We start from the raw sequence: 23,931 nt of genomic DNA on the forward strand, positions 1-23,931 counted from the left end.
ATTTTCCTTTTTTAACGTGAATCCGACTGAGATACGCACCTCGAATATATCCATCATGTTTGCCTGACTAACAGGTCAATAATTCAAAATACGATCAATCTTAAATTCCATTATTTCCATATGAAATTAACTTAAATTATTCTTATATCCTATAAATAATATTAATAAGTTAAATTCTTAAATACTAATTTTATTCAAAAATTATTTTTGTATTAATAAGCTGTTATTTAAATGATTCTTATGTACATGTAGGTATCTCATCAAAAATATAAAAAAATATTGACTTGAAGATATTACTCTCATTATTGGTTTACATTTCATTCACATTATTAGTATTTTTTTTAACATCCACGGTCTCGTCTATTCTGATAATCAATTGTGAAGTGGAATCGGGAAACGGTACAAGTGCCATAAAATGAAAAATGCGGTTTTTTCACTAAAATTGATCTATGTGCCGTTGCCAATAATATGGAAAAGGATGTAAGTTGAACCAACCTCCCTTTTGTAGTTCAAACTCTTTCCGAAGGATAGAGCCTGATACAAGTCCAAGGGCATTTTTGTAGGGAGTGATACAAGTGCCAGCCAGAAATTGTCATGAAAGCCACGGCAGCTGGGTTGTAACCAATCTTCTTAAAATAGTTGCTTACTTCCTTCTTGATTTCCTCAAAACGAGCCTCACTGTAAGGGGGCTTAGTAGAGACCATTTTTGTTAACATCTACAATCAGCTGCTTGACACCCAGGGTGAAAGCAAACAGAGCATGTTCACGGGTTTGACCGTTCTTCGAGATACAAGTTTCGAATTCACCCATACCAGCTGCTACAATCAGTGCAGCACCGTCAGCCTACGAAGTATCCGTAATCACGTTCTTGATGAAATCTCTGTGTCCAGGAGCGACAATAATTGTAACATAATATTTACTAGTTTCGAACTTCCACAGAGCAATATCGATTATAATACCACGTTCACGCTCAGCCTTCAGTTGTCCAACACCCAGGCATATTTGAAGGAACCTTTGTGTAAGAAATGTTATGAATGAACAATATTAGACCTACTTCGCTGTCTCATATATTTGTCATCAGTTGCATAATATAGTACGTTCTTTAATAAATGCCGTTCAGTGTAATAATATTCATTGTCGATGTCGTGCTCCGTGCTCCTCACACTTGTATCACTTTCTAAAGACATTTCGCATGGCACCTATATCCTTCCCGAAAACTGTACATTTGTTGCACTTCTGTGTCTCAATGAGCAGGACTGTACTACACTGTTCTATATCATTATCTTTCTTTTAACCTAAATGATACCTTGAAATTGTCAAAATGTAGTAAAACATATCAGTTTCAACGTAATATAGTTTTCTTTAATTTCCCACGATTTTATTTTTTTATTTTTTTATTTTGGCATATATATCGCCCCCCAGCTCCACTCCAGAATTATCTTCCTCAATTTCTCTGGGGAATTATATTATTTCAGGAAGCTCTCCTGACCTGACATGGATTACCTCCTATATCTCCTCAGTCTCATATATAAAAGAATTAAAATGATCAGTCCACTAAACTACCATAAAAATAATTCTATGATTCCTTTGGCTACTTCAAAATTAATGAACTGTTATCTTAAGAATGAACTAACATGAAATTATCTGAGAATAGGACTCTCAAATTCTCCTTAAATATCAAATTCTAACTTGTTATTAACTTTTATCAAGATCTTGAATAATTACATAATATTATGTCCTACATATGTACGTAATTATTAAAAGGTTTGTTCGGCCTTGTATTTAAAGAATGCTTCTTTTTGGTGTCTCATCCTAACATTATTTCATTTTTGTAACTGTATCATTAATAACGTAGATGGAGTAAGCAATGTTTCACATGTGTAGCTTTCAATTGCTACCTAGGCTGATATACCAATGAACATAAAAAAAATATATATATACCTATATATGTTTGATCATACTTGGACATATACAAAATATTCCCTAAGAAATATGTAATAATTGTTCAATAAAATCTCAACAAGTTTATGTCTAGGTCAAATAAAGGTCGAAATGCTTTATAAATCCAATCATTGAGTGCTAATGGTCAAGGGCTACCGTTGATGAAACTTTCACACTCGCAAATAGCAATAACATAACAGTATGAAGACACTACTGTCAATGATTTACTGTTCCCACTTAAGTCATTTTAAATATTGAGTAACATGTGAAATTTTCTTAGAAAATGCCGTCATTATGCTCTACTATAGGTTATCTAGGGTTATTTTTGAGGATCGTACGTTATTATCAATCTGCAAGTTCACTAACCAAATGTCAATAACTCAAATAATAAGACAAGCCATGTTACATATCCCTATATGCGTCAAATATATCCTGATCCATAGCTGCTTGAAATAAACGGACATCAATTCCTTATTCGTCGTCGTATTAATCACAATTCCACGCCTAATATCTCAATGCATATATTATTTATAACATTGACAAGTCTTACCTCAATATTCCCGACGTATATGAGCTCACCGTAAATATAAACATCATTAATTCTTTCCAAAGTACCGCTCAATTCACTATATTCAATATCTCATCAGAATTCATATTATATGGATCAACAACTATCATTTATATAGACGCATACTTCTCTCATTAAAGTATGAAGATACTAGGCCTGTACCAATTTACATTAGGTAAAAGTTGACGTCGTATCCGTACGTTAACCTATAATTCATTATACTATATATTCTCGTTTGAAATATCTCATTTCACATTATGTACGGCAATATTCTTTGAAAGAAAACTAAACATTGCAAGCAAAGCACATCATTTGCGAGTGTTATCTTTCCTACACATGGGAGTGTTTATTAGTTTTGGAAGATTACCTAAATCCATCAGTTAAACATCAACATTGGTACATTCGCGCTGAAACTCGATATTGAGATCACCTCTCGAAGATATATATCGACCTAGCTCTCGTACAATCACCATCGACAACTTGATATCACCATATAACTACAATTTAAGAAAAGAAATTTGTGAAACTTAACTTAATCCATCTGCGTTTCTGGACTGGGATGGCTGCTTCCTGGTTCTCCTAGGACGTTCATCTCCGGGTTATCGCTGCATCATGACCGGGCTGCGGCCACGATCCTCGGGTCCGTAGGAATGGTTGGCGGGTTACCGTCAGACTCTCGTCCCATCTTCAGTTTAGCCGGTCATCACGTAGCTCTCGAAGACATGCATAGAACACATATTTGAAGACATCATTAGCTTCCTTAAACTATACTTAAGTTGAGCAGAGTAGGTTATGTAACAAACGTCAATATTATAATTTGAATGATCTTAAGAGGTATCTTAAGTGTTGCTGTGTCTTCACTAGACACATTAATTGATCGATTTTCGCTAGTTTATTCGGAACCTGCGCTCCACTATTTTCTTTGTTTATTCCTTTTTTTTTTTTTTTTTTTTGATACTCTGCTTGAGATTTCCGTTACGACTACGAAAAATATATTCTTCTGTTCTAGTTGCCTATCAATTCATACGTAAATCTCTTCCCGATGACTTCATGCGATGTTCACCCGTTCTTATTGTTGTTGCTTCCAATTAAAAGTCACTGCATTCATTTAAATCACGGCCATTTGGATTCCACATGTCTGCACTTTCTTCTAAAATATTCATGGCCTATTTAATTCTGCACGCCTGTATGTTACAAGTCGTATTTTCTGCCGCATGATTTCCGACACTTTATCGCTATTCACGGTAAAACGACGATTTTAACACCATGATTCAAAATTATCAGGGCAATGAAATGGTACACATAGGTAGGCCATAGCCATCATTTTGTGAGATATAGTTCCTTGAAAAACGCTTTATTAGCCTTGACGGGACTGAAATTTCTGGACAGCTGATCCAGGAAATAGTTTCTTCGAGGAACAGATAATACAGGATTTTTACAACGTGGCCTCATTTAGTTCTATATCTGCAAATTGTTGGAAACAGTCTAACCATCATGGTCTTGGTCTCTCTCTACTTCTCTTACCCTCCATAAGAGTCCATTATTTTCCTAGGTAATGTATCTTCCTCCATTTGCATCACATGACCCCAGCACCAAAGCCAGTTTATGCGTACAGCTTCATCAATCGTGTTCATTCCTAACTTAGCCTTTCCTTCCACATTCTGTAATATTCTAACTCGAAGAGTCTGTGGTGGTGTCCATGTACGGCTAGCAAATTTATGAAGTGTCGTAGGTCTTCATTTGCAGCAGACCATGATATGTTTATCAAACTAATTCTAATATTAGTACTAGTACCTGCAAATAAATTTTGTATCACTAAAATGAAGAAGATACACATGTGCAGAATACAAATTATTTTTGCAATAGCACACCTTTTTCACAACTTTTTGTTTTATAGTAAAATCTTCCCACAACAGCTGTAGACAGAGTATTTGAACAATAAATACTAGTGAATGAATCAGTCCTAGATGAGATGGCATGAAGTTAAATAAGAAGAGGTACAAATGTAGATAACCACAATGAGGCATGTCAAACATTTACTTGAGGTCCATAGGTATGGTTCCTGAAGAACATGAAGGAGTGGGAAGGAATTGGCTGTGGCCTTAAGGTGCCTGGTGTGAAAATGGGAAACCATGGAAAAACATCTTCAGGGCTGCCAACAGTGGGGTTCGAACCCACTATCTCCTGACTGCAAACTCACAGCTGCATGACCATAACCGCACAGCCACTTGCTCAGTATATGATGGAATTCTTGAGAGTAGTTACGGTACGTAGATGAAACTTCTACTTAGTCCGTAAAAGTTGGTAAGAATTTAGGCATAGTTCCTTAGGCACTCACTCTACACAAGCCAATTACTGAGATGGAGGTGAGCTTGTGCTTTTACTTATAGTAGTCCTGTTTCTTCACTAATTCTTTTTTTCCCTCATCAGCCTCTACTGGCTGGTTTTTGTTGGTCTCAAATCTAATTGTGAGATCAATGGTAAAGTCTTCAGAAAAGGATGGCTTAAAAGTAATAATGTCAATATGTCTGAATATAAATATCTTTCATTTACTGATATATTTATTGGATGCGTCTGCTCGCAGGACCTAGTGTTTACAGTGCACTATGTCTTCTGGTATAGGCTAGAGCAAATTTGTTACTTTCATTGATCTGTCTGTGTCTTATCCTTGGCTTTGACAATATGAAAGTGACTGAGGTATGAGCAATGTTAGTAATGCCATTCCTTATGCAGCCAGTCCCTGCTATGAATGGTGTGAAATTATTGCTCATAGGGTCGACTGGTGCACGCATTTCAGTGGGCTTGGCAGACTGATATGTAACAGCAACTTCTGGCTCAGTGAGGAAAGCAACAGGAAACCATCTTACTCCTCATTTCCCTAGTACGCCTCTTCAGTGATGCCTAGGCCATCTAGGACAGCTGATGGTGGAACTGTGGAGGATCCAACCAGCCTTAGGGCTGAAGATAGAACATAATGTACATACATTCAATGGAACAAACTAATCTGGGGATTTACATACATTTTTGCACCGATTAAGAGTCACGCATCCGCTTCATGGGCTGGTCACAAGAATGTGCATCTGCAGTAATAAATGGAAAGGGCTACTGCTGAGCACAGTCTAAAGTCAAAACATGTGGAGCTTATTAGCAAATATTTGTTATGGGGAAATTTAATAGTTACACGGCTTCATCCAAGCTAAAAGTGGTGAAATTTACAGAAGAAAGTGATAACAGAGCAGCAGGTCGTGAGTTTTCTGTTCACAAAAAACAAGCCAGCAACTGAAGAAAGCAGCAAGTGGCATTTCATGGGCCAAACCAGGACAAGTTCCTGCATGTTGAAGAAGCATTACTGAAATGGGTGAGAGAGATGCAGAACAGCGGTTGCAGTGTTTCTAAAAAAAACGTTACAACTAAAAGCACGAGAAATTGCGGAATAACACGATATTCCGGGAAACTTATTTAAGGCAAGTTGTGTGTGGGTTACTCTATTTATGTGGCGTAATAACCTGTCATCACTGCAGCGAAGTCCGGCTCCATGGCTAAAGGGTTAGCGAGCTGGCCTTTCATCACAGGGGTCCCAGGTTCGATTCCCAGCAGGGTCGGGAATTTTAACCATCATTGGTTAATTTCGCTGGCACGGGGGCTGGGTGTATGCTTCGTCTTCATCATCATTTCATCCTCATCACTACGCGCAAGTCGCCTACAGGCGTCAAATTAAAAGACCTGCACTTAGCAAGCCAAACTTGTCCTCGGACACTCCCGGCACTAAAAGCCATACACCATTTCCATTTCATTGCAGTGAAAAACGTCTTTGTGCCAAAAAATGCTAACAACTGCTCCAATAAATTTGCCGAGTTTCACAGGCACGTGATCGGGTTAAGGCAGCAGAACTCATATCTCCTCTCGCAGATCGGCAATGCTGACCAAACCTCTGTAAGCTGGCCAAAATCAGTCATCCTTTGAGCATGTTCCCTGAATAACATTTTAAGTTTTGACTATTATCTTGGCCTTTAATACAATTATTATTGTTTTAAAGGCACATGGCAACTTGTTTCAAGATTTTCTTGTTTCAAGTAATTGGACCGAACACAACAGGCTGGATATTATAAAATTGCAATTAATATTTCCACAGCACATGATGTAAAAAGCGACATGATGATGTCTGCTCCCAGTTTTATGTTGTCATACATAACGATAGACATTAAGTACCATTACAGCTAGGGTGACCAACTCTCCTGTATTTCCCGGGATCTCCCACATTTGACCCTATATTTTCATGATCTCCCAGCTCCCGTATTTTCAGTCTCTTTGGGTGAATTTCTCCCGTATTTTTTCATCAAGTAAAATCACTATTTCAATCATTTAAATTTTGCGCAAACGGTCAGAATTGGTTAAAACGTTCAAGAGAGACGCAATTGATTCTATATTGAGTTTTTTCTATTGATTATCTTCTTTAGAAATGACCAACCAGTGAGTTTAAATCTCCTTATCATTAAACCAATGAATGCGTACTTACTTACTTCCTTTCGTTCTTTGTGTTGCTCAGCTTGTGGTGCTTTGGCGTTATTTGGTTTCAGTAGTTTTACTCTACATCACATGTGAACCGTATAGAGGCAAGAGTTTATAATACAATAATGGGCAGTGATGACTAAGCTAAAATGCCACCAAAAAAGAAAATAAAGTATACGTGTACATGTTTTTCGAAATGGGAAAGTGTACACAGTAGAACCTCGATCATACATTTTCCCAGATTAATCGTTCAAATTACGTGGTCCTGCGAGCATCCTAATTAAATCATGTTGTAAAAATCCTGTATTACCCATTCCTCGAAGAAACGATTCCCTGGACCAACCGTCGAGAAATTTCAGTCTCACCAATGCTAAATCCTTGATCAAGTGTTTTTCAAAAAACTGTATCTCATGAAAGGACTGCTGCAACATACTTATAGATCTTGGTGTTAACGTCCCGTCATTGCGATAATTAGAGCAAGTACTCTACTGGAAAAGCGATGGCGGTGAACTTGCATAAGGGACCATCTCAGCATCAAATTTGGGTGTTATTGTTTAGAGAATTCTCTTAAATCATAACACAGAGAATGGCCACAACAATTGGAAAGAGACAGAGTGCATTTCAACAACTATATTTGAAGAAGGAACGAGTTTCGTCAAATATTTGTACTTGTAAAACGTCTACATTATGTCCATGGTTAGGTGTTTATTTTTCCTTTTTCAATTGTATCACTGAACAGGTTTTCAGCACTTCCCTCAGGGCACTGTATAGTAACCGGCTTTCAGGCGGGAATCGAAACTGCTCCTTCTTAACACAAATTTAGTATTTTAATATTATCGTATACAATTATGCTATCAAGACCAGAACAGATGTTGCACCTTACATATAGAAAGCCATGGGAGGTTTCGGGATTGCCTATTACTGTTTTTGTGTTAAAATGTTATAAAAACCACAGCTGTTTTATTTGTGCACGTTATATTTAAAGAGTTTGTATCATTTCCCACTCGTACTGACTTGTACAGTGAGCGCGCTTTCCAGTCGAACTCAAGATCACAAATAATAGTAATTTCTGAAGTTCTGATGATATCTTTTCTCTTTCCAATTTTATTGTGATTAGTAACGGACAGAACTCAATATAATGCATTCGAGAACTTTTGAGAATCCATACTTACATTTAAAACCATATTCTCGCTTTCAACATAACCTTTAAAAGTTGATGTAGGCCTAAATTATGCGGTACAAGATTTCCAGAAACAGGCTTCGAATAGTATACCGGTGATCAGACTTAAAAAAAAAAAAGTTTTTTGCCAACATTAGGGCACTTTTGTATCTAACATGCTTTATATTATTAGATTAGAGAATTAAAAACTACTTGTGGTCGATTGTTCTTTGGCTAGGCGTTATTCTATTTTTCGAAAAGTTTGGCTGATCAAAGTTGCTGAACTGAAAGACATTTTCATGGGAAACTGACAAAGTTTTGTTGGTAAAACTGATTGTAAAGTTTCGAGATTTTTAACTCGCGTACCAATGATTAGTGTTAGAAGCCGGCCCTGCTGTCTAATCTTCCTGCCTCCCACCCGGAGGGCCTGGGTTCGATCCTGGATATGAGGGCTGGTTCCAGGTCCACTCAGCTTATGACTACCTTTAATTGAGGAGCTATCGAATGGCGAGCTGGCGAACCCGCTCTAGAGAGGCAGGAATAACAGTAGAGAGGATTCATCACACTGACCATGCATCGCCTCAATCTGCAGGCCTTTAGGCTGAGCAGCGGTCACTGGTAGGCGAAGGCCCATTGGGACTGTAGTTTGGTTTGGTTTGGTTTGGTTTAGGAGTGTTTGTAAGATTAAAATTATACACATTTCATTTTTGTGACGTTTAGCCAAACTGTTGATGGTTCATTCGTTCCCGGATTTTCTGTTCTCCCATGCTGTACATTTTTTTCGTGGTCCCTCCAAAAACGGAGAATCGAGGTTCCACTGTATTCCTGGATTGGACCTGCACAGTCTAATGTTTATAAAGCAAAGTGTTTGATCTGCAAATGCGAGTTTAGCACTGCACATGGCGGCAAGAACGACTGTATATAGGACATGAACACTGCAGGTAATAAATTACTATTATTATTTATTCTGAAATGTTATATTTTGTTCTTCAGAGCATAAATTGTTCGAATTACATAAGTTGACCTTTCTAAGTTAATCTCTTGTGGTTTCTTGTAGGTCATAAAAACAAAGTAAAAGATGTCAGCACTTTGTCTAAGACTTCGACTTTCTTCAATTCTCCCCAACTTAGCAGAGGTGTACATAATGAAGATGTAAAAACTACTGTTTGTGAACTTTCATTAGTTTATCACACAGTACAACACAATCTCGGCTACAGGAGCATGGACTGTGCGATCAAACTTTTTAAAATGTGTTCCGCGAATCGGGTATGTCCAAATAAATCTGTTGTAGATGAATAAAGGCGTAAAGAACATATTAGCCCCAGGAAGTGCACATGAATTTTTGGAAGTGTTGAATGAACTCAAAAAGTGTAACACATTCTTTTCTAGCGACTTCTCATCTTTCAACATGCTGAACACACTACGACTAATTGTTTTTCAACACACCTGTAGCTGACTTAGCCTTCTTCAGAAACTCTGAACTAAATTTTTGCTCAAAGCACTTGCCTTGCTGAACTGATTTTAAGGTTAAAAGTTTCTACAAACTTTGTTCAGAGAGCAAGGATCTGAACTGTATTTTTATCTTTGTAACTGATAAAAATTCTTTCACATTCTGCATTGTTATGTGGAATTCTGTCATATTTAATTACACCATCACCTGATTTCATCTGACCTACCAATGTCCACTGAACATCAATTCTTCCTTTTGCCAGGTCTGTTTCTTCGAGCTGAAAGTTACAGAACTGGGAGTGCAGAATATCAGTTTCTTTATCTAAATGTTCCGTTTCACTAGTCAGAATGTTTGGAAACTTAATGAAAAATCTAAGGCTAGAAAATAATGCCTTACTTATAGTAGAAATATTTGGAACTTCTACATTAATGAAAACTTTTTCTTTGAATGGAAATTTGTGTACCATGTAGTCACATGATGATGAGAAACACTTAGAGAGACTTAGAGAGTATGCACTTTTCCTCAGACTTCAAAGTGTTCACCAAAACAAATACCGAGTTCTCTATCATCAGATCACAATCATCCTTTTGATTTGCTGGAGCATGACGAATAGAAGAACAAGTGTGAGAACTCATCGAGTTCAAGTGTGCCCCGCCAGGCAGCAGTAGAGTGGGCTATGTCCACAGTACCGATCAGCTGCTCTTAGGAATGAGGCTAGAGGAAATATATTACTCCACAAATGATAAGTATATACACTGTCTTTTAAAAATAATGAGCGATTACAATTGCAATATGAAGGCAGAGTAAATTAGCAAAAATCGTACACGGAAATAAGAACTACGACCTTCATCACATGTTGTGAAAAAGCACAGGTTACTCGAGTGTACATATATAAATAATACATAATTCCCAGCATATTAAAACAAACACCCATGAACTATTTAAAGGTAATACTCTACCTACCAACTCAGTTTGTCGGCTACTGGACTTTCGAAAGCTTGGTGAAGATTTGGCGGACTTTCAAGATTGTAAATCTCGCCGGATTTCTTTCATTCTGAAGAAAAATCGGCACTTCAGATAATGATAAACAAGTCTGGGGATTATATCCATAACATGTTGAAGACAACAGCCAGCTCCTGAAGGATCAACTGAAATTTTGTCTATGGAATCGATAGAATAAAAAAATATTTCGGCCTGCATCGATTTTGAGTTCAGTTTTCAACTAATTACCTTCTCTGCCTGGAAAAGAATGTCAATATACTTTTCAAAGGGCGTGTTAAAAACACTTAATTATTTCTTTAACCGTAGTCTTTTATTTTGATGAGAACTGAAAATGTACTTTAATTATTGTCACGTAGAGAATGGACTCAGGGCGAACACTTAATAAATTTAGAAGAGTGATTAACAACGTACCCAGCCAAATGGTACATTAAACACTTCTCAATCAAAGAGTTTCGAACTGCATTGTCAAATTCAGGTACAGAGCTTTCCCAGTCTTCAATATTTACTGCATCTTGAACCACAAATCTTTGCTTATTGGAAGTTTCTATGGATTATTTCACTGTCTTATTATGCATTTCCACATTCCGGGCTAACATACGCACCTGAGTAACATACGAGGTCAAGATAATCTCCCATTTAGGTTCACTATTTCCTCCGACATTTAAAGCCTGCTTTATAGGGATCTAGCTCAAATTAAATTTCGATTAGCATTTTTTAGGTGCATTTTGAGCGATAATATTGTCTTTTCGGCATCAGAAAGTACACTAGAATAACCCAAATTTTGATCACCATTAGACTGACCTTTTAATTCTCCATTCGCTGCTGCACTCCTGTCTTCAACATTCTTTGTTCTTTTCCTGATGGTGTCTAGGTTATTTTTCCTGTTGGGAGTTTCATGGGTCTTAATCTCATTTGAAAGATATTTCAGAAAACAAGGGAAGATGTGAGGCACTGCTCCTTGATGTAATTTCCATCTCACATGAGAGATAGCCACTTTTTCACCATTCACTATAAAATTACCTGATTTTACCATCAAATCATCAGAGAAATGAACTTGACAAATTCTACTATTATGCGTTAACTCAGTATCATTTCGTGGAATAGGTCTTGCCCCGTTTTTCAAATTTATTTCTATCCTTCGGTGGTGAAAAGAATCACATATCATCAACTACTCTACCATAGCCTGACTTATAGCCAGGCACAAAACAGTACGGCATGTTGAACTATTAATTTAATCAAGCCACATAAGATACGTTCTTTAAGTAAACAACACACAATGAATTGAGTTTAGGAACTGAAAGCAAAGAAAATTCAACTTAATGACTGAAATATCTCGCAAAGCAACAGTCTCCCGCACTTTCTTATTCCCGGCTTGCCGGAACTACTGGAGCACGTATTGGACAGAATCGCTTGCAGTGCTGGGGCCACAAATTACCATGCTATAACGGCTGAGTCCTCACACGCTGTTCTTCTATTCGTCATGGCTGGAGTATGACAATCTACATCAAGGGATATGAGAGAGAGAGATAGAGATAGATAGAGAGAGATAGAGAGATAGAGAGAGAGAGAGAGAGAGAGAGAGAGAGTGTGTGTGTGTGTGTGTGTGTGTGTGTGTGTGTGTGTGTGTGTGTGTGTGTGTGTGTGTGTGTGTGTGTGTGTGTGTGTGTGTGTGTGTGTGTGTGTGTGTGTGTGAAACTGATGACTGGGTTTCCATTTTAACTGAGGAATGTGGTAAAATGTTATGATAATGTTTCACCTTTTCAGACAAACAAGACACATCTGCTCTTAGACTGTGTTTAGGAATATTGTAAGGGTACCACTGCAACAAAATCCTATCTAAACACCTTCTTAGTGATAACCATCAAGTAGGCACATGCTTCAGAATTTTCCTGATCTCTGTGTTGTGGAAAGTCTGAAATTGTGTGTTTTCTTTTCTCTTTGCACTGCTTTCCAGATAATAAAATATATAAATTATATTTTAATCTATATTTACAGGCAAGCACGCCGCACCCTTCCCTGCAGCAAGATTAATTAGGTGACAACAGCAGCCTATGATGATTATGTTACTATTCTCCCGCTTCAAACATCCTGCCACACCATTCTTTAATCTTACCATTACTGGAGCATTATCAGCACCAAGAGCTAGGCATTATTATTATTATTATTATTATTTATTTTTTTTTTGCTAGTTGCTTTACGTCGCACTGACACGGATAGGTCTTATGGCGACGATGGGACAGGTAAGGCCTAGGAATGGGAAGGAAGTGCCCGTCGCCTTAATTATCATACAGCCCCAGCATTTGCCTGGTGTGAAAATAGGAAATCACAGAAAACCATCTTCAGGGCTGCCGACAGTGAAGTTCGAACCCACTATCTCCCAGATGAAAAGCTAACAGCTGCGCGCCCCTAACCTCTGGCAGTTTTTTAATAGAAAGTGGAATTCCTGAAAAGGTGAGAGCAAAAGATTGGCAATATTAGTTCCAGTAGCATCGCCTTCTAAATTAGGCATAGTGAGTAGACAACTCTGAATTTCATTGGGTTCAGGCCTAAAAAAATCTTACAATAGGATATATTTTCAAGTCTCTTTTATTGCTACCATCAACAGAAACAGAAAATGCATTCACCTGCAAATAGGATAAAAATTTTGCCCTTTCTTCCATGTACATTTCTGTAACGATAGCCGCTGTTTTCATTCTAGTACACCCATATCGTTTAGTGATTTCCGAATCAGCAAAAATTTTGCTAAACAAAGGCCCCGTGTGGTCAGCACAATTTACAGGCAGGTTATGTTCTACAATAAATGACGTAAATAAAGCCTCGGCATTCATCACAGCATTTACATCTTGATTTTTACATGAAAAATTCAGTTTCTGGTTTCTTTCTACACATGGACACTCTCCTTATGTTTTTCGTTTGCACATGTTTGAGTATATCGCACTTACTGCCATGTGCAACTGAAAAATCACACATATAGTACAGAACGTGAACGTTGGTCCCTTACTGGATTCACTGAAACACGGAAACTCTTCCATATAAGCGCTTTTAAACACTGCATCATATTTCTTTTTTGACATTTTGGCTAAAAATAGTCATACAACCAAGAAGCACTACTATGTGACGTAACATGAGCACTTATGCAGGTCCTGCCCCAGGTAGACATCTATGGCGTGCTACTTCTGAGGTTAGGTTACTCGCTTGCGACTTCAAATTCCTATTATTAAGCTATTTGAGTATTTGACTGTATTATAGACCAAAGAGGAGCATATGGCTGGCCACTGTGCCCCGTACTGCCATCTGGTTGTTATTATTGGAACTACTACTGACCAGCCATACTCAGCCATATATTGATAGAATGAGAAAACATGCAGGAGTTTAAAATAATACGAAAATTAATGAAACTGCTTGGAAAATCGAGGGATCTGTCACGGCGATTGGGAGATCGGAAAGAAAGATGAAAAACTGAGAGTCTCCCGCTTAAATTGGGAGAGTTGGCACGTTTGTTATTATTAACTCCTAAAGTCAAACAATCTGAGCGTCAGTAATACAGTATATCATCATACTGTGCTGATGGTGCCAATGTGAATTACGGCGAGCATCATTCAGTCATGAAACTGTTAAGTAATGAGAACGGAAAAATCCTAGAAGCCAGTTGTTCTAACCATCTGCTTCATAATGCCATGAAAAATACATGTAATTGTGTAGATTATGTAGATATTGAAGTGTTAGTGTTAAAAATTTATAGTAATTTTTCCTGTTCTGTTAAACGAAGGTAAACATTACGCTCATTTTTTGAATTTGTTGATGTTGAATGGACTGAAATTCTCGGCCATGTAAGTACTAGCTGGTTATCTCTTACACCTGCCATAGAAAGGCTTTTAAGAAATTGGGAGCTTATAAAAAGCTATTTTAAAAGCATGTATAATTCAGACTGTGCAAAAGATTTGAAACGGTATTTCAACATAGAAAATCCAGAAGTATAAACAACTCTTGAGGCTCATATTAGTTTCTTTGTGAATATTAGAAACATTTTCATTCAAACAGCAAAATATTTGGAGAATTCTGATCTTAGTATTATGGAGTCCCATGAAGAAGTACATTTATTTATTAGTAAAGTTGGACAGAGAATTAAAGATAGATACTACCGGGCGAGTTGGCCATGTGATTAGGGTCTCGCAGCTGTGAGCTTGCATCCAGGAGATAGTGGATTCGAACTCCACTGTCTGCAGGCCTGAGGATGGTTTTCCGTGGTTTCCCATTTTCACACCAGGCAAATGCTGGGGCTGTACCTTAATTAAGGCCACGGCCGCTTCCTTCCAACTCCTAGCCCTTTCCTATCCCATCATTGCCATAAGACCTGTCCGAGTCGGTGCGACGTAAAGCCACTAGCAAAAAAGATAGGTACTTAGGTAGTCTACTCACAAAATGTTAGCTATTGTTCTCAGTTAAAATTTGAAATCTACATGTAAAAGCAATTTCCTTGAATTTTATGATTCTTTGTATTCTTACATGCTTAACAAATTTAATGATCGTTTAAAGTGTTTAATACCACTATGTCTTAAAAGGATATTAACATTCAATGACAATGTTGTGGAGTGTATCCAACTGGATTGTGTGAATGAAGATGAATTTTGTAGTTGTAAGGATACAATAATGTGCTGTGTCTTTAGAGGGTAATGGTAGCCAGAAATGGGTGGTGGTTTTCAGCAGCTTAAAATCAGGCAATATGACTTCTGAAAACTTGGGAAAGTTGGTAGGCTAAGTTATGAGCGTACCAGGTTGCTCATACAGAGAAGTATTTTCTCTTATGAATAACAAGTGGACAGATGTTAGGTATAGGAGCAGTACTAAGCTGACCAAATTAGAACAGCAAATTGCCATGAACTTTATGTATTCTTGCACTGAATTTTTAGAATTTGCAAAAAGCGATGGCAAACTATTGTCTGAAGCAAAATATCTTTAGATTTTCTTGAAGTAAAAAATGAAGTTCTCTCTAATATTTTTACATACACTGAAATGCTTAGTTTAATTTTTTCTGTGTGTGTGAAATTTTGCCATGTTTAAATCTTTTTTATTTTTGGTCAAGAATATAGAAATTTTCCTTATTTTCTTCAAAAATAGTTGATTACCCTAATTACGGCCTTTAGTCAAGCTGTATGGAAATCATTGCTCGTTTATATTTTCGCACAATATTTACCATGCTTAATTTGACTGGATGTACTGGTCTCAACCTCTGTTATAATGCTCTACTAGTCAAAAGCCTTAGCAGTGATTGTGTGGCATTTCTTTCTTGGCTACAATATGTCCCCAGGTCATTTAAAAATTTTGTCTGAAAATTTTCTACATAATAGCAGCACTCCCTACTTTGGGACTTTAAAAATGGCATAAAAAGTGCGGCCGATATGCAAGTAAATACAGTATCAACGTCAAAAACTGATAATCACAAGAAATTGGTATTGTCAAATACCTACATCCACACTGTTCTAAACATCACCATACATAAAAGATTTGGTAATGTATCAATATTACTAACCAATTTTTCACAAGAATAAACTGATTGAGAAATGGTGTAATCTGCTAGTCATATCCAAAAGGATGCATAAATTATCCTTATTACCATCAAATTTCAATAGACAATCGAACAAATCTGATCTGACTGTTAACATTTGCATTTGAAAGCTAGATAAAATTATGGTATGTTTTATGGTACATACAGTGAAACTCGGTTAATAAGTTCCCGCATAAGAAGTTTTCCCACCTAAGTGTGATATTCTTGGTCCCTTGATCGGCTGCATTAAGATATATGTTTTTTATCCCGCTTAAAGTGTTCTGTTGTAAATATATTTCCTGGTTAAACAGTTCAAATTTTAGAGCCCCTTGAGATAGAAAACGTCCGCTCAAAGCAGCTCATGGTTAGAACCCTCCAGTCCCCATGCAAGTTGAACCCTGTGTTAGACCATTTGTGCCTGCCATGGAGCCGGAGCCTCTCTGGGCTTGCCAAGGCCATATGACGTCACGCTATGACATGACAACACCAACACCAGATGCTCACTCTCACCTTGTGGAATGGAATCGAACCCATCAGTTGTAATTTCCACTCCACCGTTTACATCAAGCAGGATCGAATCGAATGTGATTCTACGCGGGAAACACAAAGCACGCAATGGATGATTTGATAAAACATTAATGCAGTAGTTGTGTGCCGCGACAGGGTGAAGTCATTAATCGAGGTGGCATCAACATTATTTAAAAACCGAAAAATGTATTTGTCCACAACACAGCAGCTTCTTATGCATTACCGTACTGTTTGTTAGGAATACATGAACGACAACCGTAGGGAATGCCACTCACAAAATTGTTCACGGTAAATACTGTACATTCCAAGCCATGTCAATTATCGTACTGACATACCGTACTGTATATGGACTCCAAAATGATAATATGATTCTGAAATAAGGTCAACAATAATTGCGAAATAAATTACCGTATAGGCCTAATCTACGAAGAAATTGAATATTCTAACCTGTTTGATTTTTCATTCCCTTGCTTATTTCCTTCCAGACATTCTCTCTCACATTTTTGTTGCAATAATGCTTATGGGTCTTGTCGTAGAGGAAATTACGTTTTGGAACTAAACTGATAAGATTTTCTGTGTCCATTATTAGTTAGGTGAATCAACTATTACGAAACAAAGAAACATCCCGACTCTATGCAGGAACCAGCCGACTTGCCAGTTGATACATATTATGCTGCCAAACAGCCGGCCGAAAGATCCCGATCGTCTACGAAGTTGAACAAATGTTGATAACTAGCTGGGTGTTGATGAGAGGGGGCCTGATACATGCACTCAGAGGCAGTGCGATACCACGTGTTGACATAAAATTGAAAGCTATTTTTATTTTTACCTTTATACCTTTATACGAGCTAAACATTGTATTATCGTGTCACTTGTAATTATTACATTGCATTATTAGAATGTAGCACAAGGATGAGGAGACATGAAATAAAATTCTCGCAGGGAAAGAAGCTGTTTACGTTTAGATGTGCTAGTGTTGCTACTGCGCCTTTATCACTCGCAAGTAATACCCCAATACTTTCCCATGCACTCATTTCTGCAACTTTGAACCTGCTTTTCTTTTCTTCATTACCTTTAGCATGAAGAGGATTAAAGCAGGGAAATAAACTCAATATCCGCTTGTCCATGTGGTACTTGCGAAACAGCCAGAAACTACGCTCGTGGCCGTGACAACTAGTAGGAATGCAGGGGCGATATAGGCTTATGAATAGGTTCTAAGAATCTCTAAGAATAAGTTGCCAATGTCCCGTCTGCTGCCGTTAACTTGAAGCAGATGTCGGGGGGTGTGAAAAACTGAGGCGGTTTATGGAAGGTTCAGTCAATGTGCCTCAGAACACATGGAAGGCAATGTGGGAAATGAAAAGATTTATAGTTTTTTTTTTTTTTACAAGTTGCTTTACGTCGCACCGACACAGATGGGTCTTTACATGTAATAAATATCATTTTTGGTCCGTATTGATGATATTTGATTGAAATAATAACATTAAGTTATTTATTAGACCACCTAATCAATACAAAATCGTCTTGGATGATTTACATAAATTTGTTAGCTAATAGTGGTACATGTTTCGCCTTCCCTGAAGGCATCATCAGCCATAGTCTTAACCTTAAATTAAAAATAAGCGTCTAAATAACATGTAGTAATGAAATGAATTTTAAAATCTTGAAGAGATTTGAAGTAAAATAACATTAAAAATAACAATGATGGTTTGATAATACAATGTGAAGAGATATAATAGTGGAAGTATTAACAACATTAACATTGGAAGGCTGCTAAAATAAGTACAATGGATAAAACAACAGATTGTTATACAACAAGTAGTAAGATTGCATAAAAGTAAAGTTGATAGTCTGGCGGTTATAATTAGACGATGGCGAAAAATCATATATAATCAAAGTAAAGAAGAGAGAATAAAAGTCAAAGTTAGTCGAGAAATCCGAAGTTAATCATGATCTTGAAGATAAAAGACGAAAGTCAAATGCATATGGTGACGTTGTAGAACACGTTGAGGATATGAAGATGGTGAATAGAAGTTGAAGAACAGTTTCAAATAGGATCACTATGGACCATCTCAAAATTTGAAGTGATGTTCAAATGTTGTAAATTGTGAGTTTGTAGATATTCTAGTTGAAAAAGCATATAAAAGTGGAATCTGTAAAAGGAAGCAAGAAACGTAGAGTTAATTGTGTGAAAAGATATTTGAAAATATTGAAGTAGAATCATGTGCACTTACCATTTGACGGTGACAAAGATAGCTTGTAACATTATGAGTTAGAAGTATTTGCAACAGTAGACTTCTTGCTACGTGTGTTATAACTGAAGTTTTGTACTGGAGGGGGATCTGTTTGCGTTGATGTAACTATTGGAGGAGGGCTGCTATTGGTGGGAGGGAAGGAAGAGAGTGTATTACTGCGCGTGTTGTAACGGTGTAAGGCTATTGGAGGGAGCGATGTTACGGTGGGTGTGGCTATGGGTTTATTGGTTGTATTTGAATTAGAGGTACTAGTGGCGGGGGGAAGGGAGGGGGGTATATTAGCTGTAGGGGAGGTGGGAACTCTAATTGATGTGAGGTTGAAGATTTTTAAGAATTTGTTGGTGAGGGAAGTTGATTCTCGTAATAAAATAAGAATCTGTTCATACAAGGGGCTTTTTTTATCAATAGTGTCATTTAGATTCTTGTCTTTATTAAAATGTTGGTCGAGAAAAATAAATAAGTTTTCATATTCTGTCATGAGTTTGCTTTTATAGACTCTTTTTAGGATATGGAGGTCTTGTTCTATTGTGGTGAATTTATGCCCGGTGTCCCTCATATGGTTGGCCATTGCGGAGAATTTGTTGTGTCTTTGGGCATTGTAATGCTCGGCGTATCTGGTAGAGAAGCTGCGGCCAGTTTGGCCAACATAAGAAAAATTACATGTAGAGCATTTCAATCTGTATATTCCTGATCCAGAGTAACTATTGTCTGTGATGTTAATAGAGTTGTGATTGAAGAATAAATTACGGTTAGTGTTTTTTGTTGTGTAGGCTATTTTTATTTCATGCTTCATTAATTAATTGGTTATCGGGTAAATGCTATGGTTAGTGAACGTGAATTTAGCGTATTTTGGTTTGACGGGTTTCAATGGAGTTAAATTTGTAGCCAGTTTCAGTTTGGTTTTATTGATGATTTTATCAATCATACTCGTGTTAAATCCATTGAATTTAGCTATTTCCTTGATGAATAGTAATTCTTTCTTTAAATTAATAGAGGACATAGGGATCTTTAATGCTCTATATATTAAACTGTGATAAGTGGCTTTTTTATGTGAGTTGGGATGTAAAGAATCATTTTTTATGGTTGCTGGAGAAAAGGTGGGTTTTCTGTATATTTGGAAGTCGAATTTGTTCAATGCTCGTGTGATTTTGATATCTAAGAAGTTCAAAGAGTTATTGAACTCATCTTCTTTAGTGAATTTAATATTATTATTATCTAAGAACAAGACCTCCATATCCTAAAAAGAGTCGATAAAAGCAAACTCATGACAGAATATGAAAACTTATTTATTTTTCTCGACCAACATTTTAATAAAGACAAGAATCTAAATGACACTATTGATAAAAAAAGCCCCTTGTATGAATAGATTCTTATTTTATTACGAGAATCAACTTCCCTCACCAACAAATTCTTAAAAATCTTCAACCTCACATCAATTAGAGTTCCCACCTCCCCTACAGCTAATATACCCCCCTCCCTTCCCCCCGCCACTAGTACCTCTAATTCAAATACAACCAATAAACCCATAGCCACACCCACCGTAACATCGCTCCCTCCAATAGCCTTACACCGTTACAACACGCGCAGTAATACACTCTCTTCCTTCCCTCCCACCAATAGCAGCCCTCCTCCAATAGTTACATCAACGCAAACAGATCCCCCTCCAGCACAAAACTTCAGTTATAACACACGTAGCAAGAAGTCTACTGTTGCAAATACTTCTAACTCATAATGTTACAAGCTATCTTTGTCACCGTCAAATGGTAAGTGCACACGATTCTACTTCAATATTTTCAAATATCTTTTCACACAATTAACTCTACGTTTCTTGCTTCCTTTTACAGATTCCACTTTTATATGCTTTTTCAACTAGAATATCTACAAACTCACAATTTACAACATTTGAACATCACTTCAAATTTTGAGATGGTCCATAGTGATCCTATTTGAAACTGTTCTTCAACTTCTATTCACCATCTTCATATCCTCAACGTGTTCTACAACGTCACCATATGCATTTGACTTTCGTCTTTTATCTTCAAGATCATGATTAACTTCGGATTTCTCGACTAACTTTGACTTTTATTCTCTCTTCTTTACTTTGATTATATATGATTTTTCGCCATCGTCTAATTATAACCGCCAGACTATCAACTTTACTTTTATGCAATCTTACTACTTGTTGTATAACAATCTGTTGTTTTATCCATTGTACTTATTTTAGCAGCCTTCTAATGTTAATGTTGTTAATACTTCCACTATTATATCTCTTCACATTGTATTATCAAACCATCATTGTTATTTTTAATGTTATTTTACTTCAAATCTCTTCAAGATTTTAAAATTCATTTCATTACTACATGTTATTTAGACGCTTATTTTTAATTTAAGGTTAAGACTATGGCTGATGATGCCTTCAGGGAAGGCGAAACATGTACCACTATTAGCTAACAAATTTATGTAAATCATCCAAGACAATTTTGTATTGATTAGGTGGTCTAATAAATAACTTAATGTTATTATTTCAAACAGATGGGTCTTACGGCGGCAATGGGACAGGAAAGGGCTAGGAATGGGAAGGAAGCGGTCGTGACCTTAATTAAGTTACAGCCCCAGCATTTGCCTTGCGTGAAAATGGGAAACCACGGAAAACCATCTTCAGGGCTGCCGACAGTGGGGTTTGAACCCACTATCTCCTGAATACTGAATACTAGCCGCACTTAAGCGACTGCAGCTATCCAGATCGGTGGTTTATAGTTCAAGAAAGCAGTAAAAACCTAAAAAGAGTCAACCCTAGACAATTTCTTTTCCAAGTAGGAGCCTAGACTTTTGTGTTTGGAAATGTATTTAATGTTTAATGCAGTATGGAATTTACATAATGTATGGTCACCATCTACCGTTTTAATGTTCTTAGTATTTCTTTTATCTCTTCTGCAAGGTTTTATATAATACTAGCTTATGTACCCGTGCTTCGCTACGGGATTCACAGAAAGACTGACTTGGTGGTTTACCTAACTGAATTCAACATAGGTCATTACAAAAACGTCAGTAGGAATGTAGCAATTGCAAGCAATGTTATCACATAAAATACTCGATCAAATGAAAAACCGCACACTTTCTCACTTTCAACGAACAGTCCTACGGTGCCGATCTAACAGTCCAAAGTTCCAGAACTGGAACAACCAGGTCGCAGACTACCATGAACACTCCTCTGTCATTATTCCATTAAATATGCACACTACTCATTCAAATCAATGCCTCAGAGTAGAGATTGAATAGCGCGAATGCTATGATGTGCTTTTTTTTTTTTTTTTGCTTTACGTCACACCGACACAGATATGTCTTATGGCGACGATGGGTTAGGAAAGGCCTAGGAAGTGGAAGGAAGCGGCCGTGGCCTTAATTAAGGTACAGTCCTGGCATTAGCCTGGTGTGAAAATGGGAAACCACGGAAAACCATTTTCAGGGCTGCCGACAGTGGGGCTCGAACCTACTATCTCCCGATTACTGGCTACTGGTAAATACTATGATGAACCAGTGTGTTACGTACCCGCAGTATCAGAAAATGTATGAACCAGAGGAATGGCATGCTAAAGAAGAAAGTTTCCCAACTCCCCAGCTATTTCCCGCCAATGTTCAGTCAGGCTGTTATACTCGGTACGCAGTAGTAATCCCATCTATCGGAGTTGAGCGGCACCATAAGAAACGAAGAACATCACAACAAACAATGGTCAATGTTAAGTAACTGTTGATCAGTGTTAAGCGCTTTGGATATTGTAGGCCTTCTGAAATAGCACTCTTATCATAGTCGGTACAGTAAAACTGAATGAAACATAAATGATAGGAAATTGTATTGTCTATAACTTTTGTTACGTAGTACCGTACTTTTCGATAGCACCAATAACATAGGTACCGGTATTTAAAAGTAAATTTTAGGCGCCTTCCCCTAAACTACCATTTCATCTCGGGGAAAATAAAATTATTTACAGCCTAGACTGTAGTTTCTTATCCCCAACTCTATATAGCGGTTTTCATTAAATTCTGTTAACCCATTTTCTCGTGGCTTGGCGTTGATATGGACTTAGCAACAAAAATACAAATTCATTAACATCTGTGTTATCAGAGCCGGTACGGTAAAAATGTATAGGACATAAATGACTGGAAATTGAATTCTATATAACTTTAGTTATACAGTATTTATCGATAGTACCGCTAATAATATAAATATTCGATAATTAAATTTAAGGCCTCCCCCTAAACTACCATTTCACTGAGCGTGAATAAAATGATTTATAGCCTAGATTGTAGCGGCTCATCCCACGACTTTACATACCGATTTTCATTAAATTCTCTTCAGCCGTTTTCTCGTGATGCGTGTACATACATACATACATACATACATACATACATACATACAGACAGAAATTACGGAAAAGTAAAAAGTACATTTTCTTGTTACTATGGACATAACCGATACAGAAATACCATTCTTTTCAAATTCTGAACAATGTACAGACAAAACTCTTGTTTTATATATATAGATGTTCCCTTCTTTTATCAATAATTTTTATAATACAGTATGTTCAATTACAGTATTACTTTATCTCTAAAAATACGTCTTGATAATCTAATACTGTATTTATATTGTGGCTTTCTTTTAGCAGCTCTTATATATTAGCCTATTTCGATATTGTTCACAAACAAGGAAATCTGTTGGCTGTGTGTTTCACATGTATGTCAAAGTACAGAATAAGTTTTCAGGCATTACCCCTTTTAAGAAGTTTCCTGCTTAAGTTTTTTTTTTTTTTGTGGTCCCTTGAAAAACTTCTTAACAGAGTTTCACTATTTAAAATTTACACTTCTTTTCAACACTCCTTTTGAGCTTAATGATTCAACTCCATGGAATTCTCCTAGTCTCTATGACCATAACAAGATGAAATAAATAATATTATGCAAATATGGTATAGATACTCA

General features: G+C 37.0%; 1 protein-coding gene across 1 annotated transcript in view; it reads right to left on the reverse strand.

The window, feature by feature from the left end:
* The window catches only part of garz (Sec7 domain-containing protein garz), a 332,880-nt gene that overhangs the window by 188,692 nt on the left and 120,257 nt on the right, over nucleotides 1-23,931 (reverse strand). The gene's annotated exons all lie outside the window — the stretch shown is intronic.

This window comes from Anabrus simplex, chromosome 1 (genome assembly GCF_040414725.1).
Source record: "Anabrus simplex isolate iqAnaSimp1 chromosome 1, ASM4041472v1, whole genome shotgun sequence".
NCBI lineage: Eukaryota > Metazoa > Arthropoda > Insecta > Orthoptera > Tettigoniidae > Anabrus > Anabrus simplex.